This window comes from Agrilus planipennis, unplaced genomic scaffold (genome assembly GCF_000699045.2).
Source record: "Agrilus planipennis isolate EAB-ADULT unplaced genomic scaffold, Apla_2.0 scaffold119, whole genome shotgun sequence".
NCBI classification, from domain to species: domain Eukaryota; kingdom Metazoa; phylum Arthropoda; class Insecta; order Coleoptera; family Buprestidae; genus Agrilus; species Agrilus planipennis.
The window spans coordinates 226,598-237,488 of NW_020438931.1; the positions used below are offsets into that span (position 1 = coordinate 226,598).

Here is a 10,891-nt window from a genome sequence, read left to right on the forward strand (position 1 = left end):
GAGAAAACACTCATTTGCTTATAAGAGATGCATCCAAGGGAAACTTCGTACATGAATGTATAGAAACCCCAAAGATATAGTAAACCGACTTTTACAGTCCGTTGATATCTTTACAACCTTCCATAGCAACCGCACACCAGGAGAATTATTGAACACTAGATAAGTGGCTGAAGGTCGTCAGGGCCGGACTAATACAAATTTTAAGAAATAATTAAGTGTACGGTTTCTTAAACAATAATAAAAATGTGTTCACCCGCACAGTCTTGCCCCAAACACACTTTTTTAACAATCTTTTGTAACTTCTAAATTTGCCATTCACTAGCACAAAAGTGATTATATTGGTTTGTCTCTAAGCCTGTTTTTCCATCCTTCCTGTTAAAAACCAAAAATTGGATATTTCTCCTAGTTACCGTCTCCAATTGTTATTATTGGACCTAACCTATTTGTACACTTGATATAAATTATATCAGATTATATTCAATGAAGTATCCAGTTCTAATCCATATGAACAATTAATTCAAAGCATATATAATTGTTAAATTTACCAAATTATCCACTACTGTACCACGAATATAATAGCGCGATTAGGGCTTTTTAATTAAAGATACAATAAACTATAGTAGTAAACAAGCCAGAGTCCAATGTATTCCAGGATAACATGGCTTCTTCCTCATCGAATTCCCTTTTGTATTTGAGACAAGGCCATAATTAGTTTAGAGGTGTACTAATTATGTTCATATTACATTACGTACCGTGGTTAAGCAATTAACAGCACAAAGGTATTTGGTTGAAAGTTAATCTCAAGGAATTTTTCTGTAGGGCATCTGGGGTACTTCATGGTAGCAACACGATTTAATTGATTTACCATTGTAGTATATTTTTTTCACTGAAAGTGACCAAATGTCATACAAATAAGGTTGATCTTAGTAACTACCGTACTAGTTGAATTAAAGATAATTAAATTGAGGGTGTCGGTTTTCGCTAACATTCTTGGCTTCACCAGGAGATTAATATTGCAAATTAAATTTTTATAGGTATAATTAAAGTAACTGTAAACTTATGGAAATTAATTTTTTTTTCAATACACCAAAATTTAACGTAATTTTGTCACGATGGTTTAAGTGTAATTTACATACATATTTATATATATTNAAAGATTAGTATGCTTAGATTTGCAGATGATATAGCAGTATTAGCATCTAACAAGGAGGACGTAGAGATAGCTTTAAATAAAACGGAAGCGGTACTGACAAAACAGTACTGTATGAAAATAAATAAAAGTAAAACTAAAATACTGATATGCAAGGGAAGAAAAAGTAGGGAAAGAGCGAATATAAAGATAGGAAACGAAAAATTAGAAGAAGTGGCTGATTTTAGATATATAGGAATTCAGATAAGTCAGGAAGGAGTAGTAGGGATATAAAGTAGAGGATAGCGCAGGGTCGTGTCGCCTTTAATAAAAAGAAGTTACTTCTAAGCTCGCGAACGGTTAATTTATAAATTCGAAAAGGATTGTTGAATGTGGATGTTTGGAGCGCGGAGTTTTTGGGTGCGAAACATGGACAGTGGGCGCGGAAGAAAAGAAAAGGCTAGAAGCGTTCGAAACGTGGTATTATGGTTAGAAATGAAGAGGTATTACAATGAATAGGAGAACAGAGGACTCTATGGAAGTCAAAAGAAAATAGGCGAGATAGGTTGATAGGACACCTTCTCAGACATGAAGGTCTAGTCAGAGACATATTAGAAGCAGAAACAGGACTTAGGAGGAGTAGAGGTAGACCTAGATTAGATTACTGTTCGCAAATAGTTAATGATGTGGGTTGTTCTAATTTTAGGGAAATGCAAAGTTTCGCTCAGGATAGGAATGAGTGGAGGTACGTGTCCAAGCAGTCTTCGGACTGACAACTTTATGATAATGATAATTAGTTCCCATTAGTTTACAGTTACATCAATTATGCCTACAAAAATTTAATTTACAACATTGATCTCCTGATGAAGCCAGAAATGTTGACGGATATTTGAGAGTTAATATGTGTAACAGCTCATCGTTTTGTTCACAAGAGTTTACCTACTGACACCCTCACTTTGATTATCTCAACTGTCATACGTGTTTTAAGTTCTAAAAGAATTGTAATTAATAATGAGAAAAATTGTACGAAATTTCGTTTTAACATATTTTCACTTGTTACTTGATACTTATAAGTATTTGCACAAATTTCCCTAAATTCTGGAATGGTCACTATTTTTGGTAGAAGTTTACGCCACAAAGATTTACATGATCGATAAGTGGGTACGAATAAGGGGTTATCATCTATACATGTGTAGGTATAATATACATTTGTACGTATATGTATGTGCAACGAACGCTATTCATGTTCATCCGGCGTGTACTAATACCGTCGAATTTCGTGCATCCACAAGATTTTCTGACAAAAGGTGGAGCAGAAATGTAATATTTTAATGGGCTCTTTAGGTCCATCTCTCTCATTCAATATCATTTGGTGTGGTTTATTTACGAAACTTGCTTTGGATATCTCATATTTGAATTGACGGAAGAAATATAAATATACTTACGCCAAACTCAACTTTTCTAATCTGTTTCTTTTCGTATTAAATCTGCCCATCACATTATATTTATCAAAATACTTGTACGAATATAATGTGTTTTAATAATAATCCTAAATAGATTTCGCGATATGTTCTCTGAAAATTAAAACGACTGCTCTTTTGTGATAAATTTTGATTAGTTGATTGTTTTTTGCAAATATAATGTCAGAAGCAGGACATGCGATTGTTTTAATAAACAAGACTAAGACTCCTAAGACTGGTTGGACACGTACCTCTACTCTTTCCTATCCTGAGCTAATCTTCGCATTTCCCTTAAATTAGAACTACCCACATCCTTAACTATTTGCGAACAGTAATCTAACTTAGGTCTACCTCTACCCCTCCTAACTCCTCTAATATGTCTCTGACTAGACCTTCATGTCTGAGGAGGTGTCCTACAAACCTATCTCGCCTATTTCTTATTGACTTCCATAGAGTCCTCTGTTCTCCTATTCTTTCTAATACCTCTTCATTTTTAACCTTTTCTACCCATGTTATCCTCATCATTCGCCTATAACACCACATTTCGAAGGCTTCTAACCGTTTTTTTGCCGCCGTACCCACTGGCCATGTTTCGCACCCGTACACCGTTTGATTTTTATGTTCTTATTTATTCGTAGAATAATTTGACCACTCATACTATGATTTTTAAAAAACTTGAACCCTTCAGCTGTTAAGGATTTTAAGTGGAACAATGAAAACACTTTACAACACACTGCAAATGTGATCCATGTGAAGTTAGACGGAACCCACAGTCTTATGCCGCGTTCACACGGACGTTACATAATCGATACTGTTATTGCACATACATATGTAAATTCATACAGAAATAAAGAAATAAAGCTTTCCAAATAATTCTCTGTTTATCATCGCCCTGCATTATACGTTTTGCTGTCATCTGTTGGCATGTAAATATTGATTTTGTATGTACATCAGGTACAAAAGATTTATTACTTCTGTTGTGCCTAATTACGAAATACTATTTACCTATTCAAATGTAACCGCGCCTTAGCCTCCTGCATTAACGCCACTTATTATTAAATATTAAAGAACATTCGAAAAGTTCGTGTTTTGTGATGGAAGATTATTCCTTATTCTTGGTATAATAAGGAATTTTGTAGTTGTGCTTTATATATCGGGTTGTTCGGAAAGTCATTTCGTTTTTTCCCGACAGAGGATTTAATTGTATTCTTTTGCACCCAACTTCACATTTAAGCCGTATAATTTGTATATGCTTTGAGAGCTCATATAGCAAGGCGTGTGTGTGAAAAATTCCAATTAATTCTACGCAGTAGTTTTTGGTTGGTGCCCCTTTAAATATGGAGAGCGATAAGCAGCATTTTCGACATATCTTACTGTTTTACTACAGAAAGGGTAAAAATGCTGTTCAAGCCAGAAAGAAATTGACTGATGTGTATGGAGAAGGTGTGTTGACAGTACGCCAGTGCCAGAACTGGTTCGCTAAATTTCGATCCGGCAATTTTGATGTCGAAGATGCACCACGTTCGGGAAGGCCGGTTGAAGCTGATAAAGACGCGATAAAGGCATTAGTTGATGTGAACCGGCGAATAACAACACGTGAGATCGGATTGAGGTTAAATTTATCAAATTCAACAGTTTATGACCACTTGAAAGGCCTGGGATTATCCTCGAAGCTCGATGTATGGGTTCCCCATGTTCTCACAGAGAGAAATCTGTGTCGCCGCATTGACGTCTGCGATTCGCTTCTCAAACGTCACGAAAATGATCCGTTTTTGAAGCGCATCATCACTGGGGACGAAAAATGGGTTGTATACAACAACGTCAAACGCAAGAGGTCATGGAGCAAAAAAGATGAACCGGCTCAAACCATTTCCAAAGCCGATATTCACCAAAAAAAGGTGATGCTGTCTGTTTGGTGGGATTTTAAAGGAATCGTTTTTTTTGAGCTTTTACCGGATAACACAACGATTAATTCGGAAGTCTACTGTCATCAGCTGGACAAACTGAATGATGCACTTCAACAGAAAAGGTCAGAACTAATCAACAGGAAAGGTGTAGTGTTTCACCAAGACAACGCGAGACCTCACACAAGTTTGGTCACTCGCCAAAAGCTTTTACAGCTTGAATGGGATACAATGCTACACCCACCATATTCTCCAGACCTGGCACCATCGGATTATTATTTGTTCCGGTCACTCCAAAATTTTTTAGACGGTAAAACCTTCACCTCAAATGAGGAGGTCAAAAACCTCCTCGATCAGTTTTTTGCCAGCAAAGACCAAAAATTTTATGAGCGTGGAATTATGCTACTACCAGAAAGATGGCAAAAGGTGTTGGACCAGAACGGTCAATATATAATTTAATAAAGTATTTGTTTATTATACGAAAATTGTCTTTCATTTCCACAAAAAAAAACGAAATGACTTTCCGAACAACCCTATAGTTTTTATACTGAAGTCTCTTGTAGCTATCTTACATGCAGTTGCCTTGGTGTTAATGTATAAATTGTAACTATGAAGTAGTTATATGAGTAGCGGAATCGCAGGTAGGTACTAGAACAGAGGCTTGTTATTTCCAATTATTACCTGTGGCTAAATTGATACAAAACAATTTAAATAAAAATCGTTTGATCAATGATGCTTTGGCAAAAGAGTACCTCTTTATTCCTTAATACGTTGTTAATGAACGGTTTTTGTGCGCCTACGTAATATCAATAATAGGTCGTTATCTCGAAGGGCAGCAAATGCCGCGACAGCCAATAAGAAATCGATAAAAAATGATTATAGACGTAAAACCCTTTTGTAATTCTGTTTACCTTTCAATGTCGTACTATGAATAGATCTATTCACATTTACTTATTCCTTCTAGTTAGCACAGTATTAAAACTAAAACATCAGAAACTAATTACATATATTAGTTGAGTATATAAGTACTCATCTTGACAACAAATAATTATCACTTATCGGGTTAGATTTCATAAATGTTCAATTACTTTTAAAATTATTCGAACCGAACCTCTGTCGTTTTTACGAATATAATAAGTATTAAATGTATTACTTACTAAAAAATAAGGTAATTTAATAACTTCAAACTCCCAAGTTTAGTCAAAATGTTACATTTTAAATTACATGCTTTCAGAACGTTTGAATATAGGTTACAATATGTAATAATTTGATAAAGTATAAGTAGATAAAAAACGCACTACTAAATGACAACGGCGGGCCCTAAAAATAATGCAATGTGATTAAATGCGAGGTATTAACAGAGAATTTTTAAATTCTGTAGCCGTCCCGTTAATATGAATCGCATGGATCGACGATAACAGTATATTGTTTAACTAGTAGGATCAGTGGGAAATTTATTACCTTTTTTCATATATGTTTCCGCTTTGTATATATTTTTTCGGATTATACTGAAACTGTACTAATCTTCTACCAATTTTCTACCTGCAATTAAAAATTTTTTCTACTATCTTTTAACCTTTACTTACAAATGCTGAATGCTCTACGAATCGCGAAACAGCAACTATTTATTTTTGCCTATTATTTCTAAGTAGTGACCTGCCCCAGCTTCGCACAGGTGCAATGCTGATACTAAATATGTATATTTTTGTTTTGTTTAGATTATTATCGAGAAGGGGAAATCTTCAAAAGATACCCCCTGAACATACTAAATATACTACAGAATGTCTTTATATACAACATTCATAGTTTTTTGTCATTAGACAATACAAACCGCCGCAACCGCTATGTCCCTGCATTTTAAATCTGTAATACCTTCGAAAATATTCATTTAAATTACGTGCTGTAAAGAGCCATATTGATCTATATTAAATGCACAATGTATTTAAAAGTACTTAATTGGATAAGAATTAATGCTCTATTACCTACAATCGCTTCGTAAATAAGTCATTATTTCTCATAAAAAGTAAAGGATAAAAATGGTTATTGTGGGTTATCCCTAAGAGATAGACATATACCATCGCGGACTTTTTTGTAGACCCTTTTATGATGTACAATGTTGTAGTACATTATCTCGTAGGGTTCAGCCAGCGTTTGCAATGTAAGCGCAAAAAATGTGTTTATTTACGACATCACATTAGAAACCTCCTAAATTATCAGTGTTTCACTACTATATTATGCATGTATTATACATACAAACTTTCCTCTTGAATCACTCTATCTTTTAAAAAAAACCGCATCAAAATTCGTTGCGTAGTTTTAAAGATTTAAGCATACATAGGGACAGACAGCGGGAAAGCGACTTTGTTTTATACTTTATAGTGATAGTGATAGTGATTATGAACTTTCATCGTGACTAGTTAATCTTTATTGTCGCACACTGGAATAGGTTCATTATTTCTCTACGGATTATGAGTACGAAATTATAGAAAATCGTCTTTTTGTGTAGTTAGATATATAGAACAAATTATCAATAACAACTGCTGATCTAAAACCGCTTTGTTCGGCCCATTGTCCCTGCAGATACGCTTTCTAGTTGATCCTTTAATACTCTGCCTCATATTCAACTTCGGAAATAATTAATATGGTTCTTCATCTCTTCATATATCCAATTTGCCGGAGTATTAAATATTGTATCAACATGAACATATAAAAAATATCGTAATCATTATGGTCAATAATTCGATTACTGTTCATAAATCTATTATTAATATACTGTATTCCAAAATTGAAAAAATATTTAAAGGACACATAAACTTTACTAATATACAAATAAAAGTATAATCAAAAGTAACAAGTGTTGTTATGAATGAGGATGAGGCATCATTTGAAAGACGTTATGGGAGTCAATAATAGTCCGGATAAATGAGGGAAATGGCTAAAGAGTACCATAATGGAGAAAATGATCATTTTATCGAAAATTTCGTGAGGAACACGAATATGTAAATGAAAATTACTTGCCCGGCATAAAGGGGGAGAAAATCCTCAAAAACAATTGCAAATTCGATTATCTCGCGAAATATGAAAGATATGGAAAAAAAGTTTCAATAAAAGTCTTTCACAATGCCATTTTCCAAAAAACAGTATTGATAACTTTTTTCATATCTCTCATACACCAAAAGTTCTGCGCGCCCAATGGCAATGAGGCCTCAGAATTCGCGGAAATTTTTAAAAAATTTCCGCGAATTTTGAGGCTTCTTTGCCTTTTGCGGATTTTCTCCCCTCTATGCCGGGCAAATAATTTTCATTTACATATTCATATTCCTCACGAAATTTACGATAAAATGACACGTGGTTCAATCATTTTCTCCATTATAGAGTACTCTTCAACCATTTCCTTCATTTGGCTGGACTATAAAGAATAACGCAGATTGTATGGGCTAGTAAGAGACTTAAATTAGAAACAGAAACAGGAGTAAAGAGGAGGCTTTCATATATTATAATATTAACTCTTCTACATAAACATGAAATCGTTCTGTATTCATGGAATATTAAAAGTTCAAATTAATGGGCTTTCGGTTGATAGAGACGCATTACATCGATCCGTTTAAGTATATGCCTACTACAACACTATAACAACGGTTATTATATTAATTTTTTCTAAAGACTCAAGTATGTTCAACGTCTAATTAGGTAATTACATCGTCAAATTTCTGTCCTTTTTTGGCTCTCAAAAACTTCAGTTATTCTTCTGGAAACGCTCTACGCTAGGTTTCTTTTAAAATATAATTAATACGAATAGAACTCTACAGCCGGTATTCATGGATACTATCTAATTATTACTTTGGAAAAGTAATTAAGTTGAAAAGGCAGCTGAAAGTAACTCGGTTCGTTCTTTCTCCATTTAAAAATATCCAACGAAGGAAGCCATAAATACCCTCTATTTAATCATACGGTGGACCAACCACAGCGAACCCTCTTTTATTTACTTTGTATCTCATTAGGCAACATTTTAAAATAAATTTATTTCAAAAAAATATGATGGTTGTTAATTCACTTCCGTACCGGCATTCCCTGATGTAATAGAAGTTGCTTTTATGCAAACTCTAAATAATTTTTCTACATTAATTTAGAATCATTACCATAATTATTTCATTAAAAAATAATTTATCGTGAAAAATATGTAACAGTTTCAGTAGTTTTCCGAGTAAAATCCATTCGTACAGACTGATACAGGCCTGACGCTGGAAGCTGGCGAAATTTTAAAATGGCGTGGATGCGCGGTGGCAAAAGTAGGCAGTTTTAGGTATAACGATTGCAGCCCTCTTTCTTTAGTATTCCTATCAGGGGCGTAAATTAAATATTTAAAAATAGGGATCAGTGAGCAAGTAATAGACAGACAAACAAAAGAACTAATTGTTGATGTTGGTGACAGTGATAGAGATTTCCATGATGACAGTGAATGTGAAAACTAACTATAAAACAAAAGCAATAGGTTTATTTTTTCTTTTTGGTAAGTTATGTTTCTACATTATTTTCTAGTACGCTACTGTCCCATCTGTATTAATAGTATAATTTACGCCAACTGAAAGCTTATTTGTGTATCGGTGCCAAGTGAATTACCCAAATAGGTCATAAATGGGAAGTACCTGCGCGACCGCTCGCCAGCTTTCTTCGTCGGACCTGTACATTTGTTAACATCGATTCCTTTTATAGAGTAAGCAGTAAAATTTAAAAATGAGGCCTTCGATTTTATTTATTTGATGTATAATTATATAAAATTCCTTTAATTTATAAAAAAAAAAAGAATAAAGGAACGTAATTCATTAACTTTACAATCCTGTGACTCAAAACTTAGATGGAAAAAGATGTAAAGAATAATTTGCTGATCCCGCGAATTCATTTAGGGAGTAAATGGCTTGTTATAATTTAGGAAACTTTAATTCAAAAAAAAAACAAAAAAGAAAAAACAAATTGACATCCTGCAATGGATTCCACTCACGTTTCTTTGCGAACTACTTTTTCAACAAATGTTCTTTGGTGAATACAAATACCAACATTAGCACGTGATCAGCTTAAGTTATTAGCCCCGTAATTCCGTAAGATGAAAGATGATACCTCAAATATTGGAATAACCAATTATTTTTTGGGCAATAGATTAATTTCAGATGACAGTGTTCTGCAGAATGCGAAGTAAATGTGTGAACAATAAATCTGAAATTAAATGGCTGATTTATAAAAGAAAAGGACGCATAAAAGAAAAAGCAACTACCCGAATAGAATTTTGAGGGGGTGCAGGTAATGTTCCTAAGTGGGGTAGCAACACTACATCTTGTGGGTCTCATGAGGTTGCCCCCTTGGGAAAGAAAGGGGTATATAACCTTGCCGTTTTTGTGAATCATCAGGAATATCGCATGTGGCCCTCGCAGGGAAAAATTATTGCTACCCCATTAAAAATTTTTGGCAAAATTGACTATTATTAGTAAAAAAATACAATATATACATATATCACTTATTTGTAAAATTTGTTTACTCTTAAGTAAGATTGTGTTATTGGACTGTTTTGTAGTCAATAATACTTTAAATTGCAATCGTTTTACAGTTGTTCGACCTGATACGTCTGGTTTCAGTTGTCTTATATTAAAAATATCTGGAAATACACTTGTTGGTTGGTTGCAAATGTAAAAGATTTCATTGAAACGACGACATAACTGGGTAAGGGATTTATGATAAACTTTTCATTTTACAGAGAGTATTTTCAAATCGATTTGCCTCATTCAGTTCCCATAAGGTAGATTTAATTGTAAGTTTATACATGTGATATGAAAAACCCATAAGGTAATCCTCATTTTAGTATCACCACTTTTTTTGGTGGGATTTTCATGAGGAATCCACGGGGAAATCCCTGTATCGGCATGCCCCCCATTAGCCACATAAGGCTCGCACACTACATGAGGCTTGCCCCCTATAAATTCTAGTCGGGTATTGAGATTTGACGAATACTCAGGCGAAATCCGGAGGCGGGAAACTAAATCATAAAATAATATATAGGTTGTGTTCCGAAAGATAACCCAGTATAGTGGCCAGTGCTGATGACGTCATGAATCGACGCCATACTGTTGATTCGTTCCAAAATATACTGGCCAGTGCTTTGACGTCAAATTGACGCCATATTGAGAATAGAGCTTGTGCTCGTTTACAACACTTTTGCTCCAAAAGTTATTAAAGTTTCTTACAACAAAAAATTCCTCAAAGCCAGATACACACACATACGTTTGATATACTAGTACATTACACTTGTCTCACCAGTACAATATGGTGGCACACCAGTACAACATGGCGCCGATTCATAACATCATCAGCACTGGCCAGTATGCTGGGTTATATTTCGGAACACACCC

General features: G+C 34.3%; 2 protein-coding genes across 2 annotated transcripts in view; one reads left to right on the forward strand and one right to left on the reverse strand.

The window, feature by feature from the left end:
- The window catches only part of LOC108736720 (chymotrypsin-2-like), a 172,427-nt gene that overhangs the window by 102,144 nt on the left and 59,392 nt on the right, over positions 1 to 10,891 (reverse strand). The gene's annotated exons all lie outside the window — the stretch shown is intronic.
- Positions 1 to 10,891, forward strand: part of LOC108736721 — a 46,103-nt gene that overhangs the window by 932 nt on the left and 34,280 nt on the right. The window lies entirely within an intron of this gene.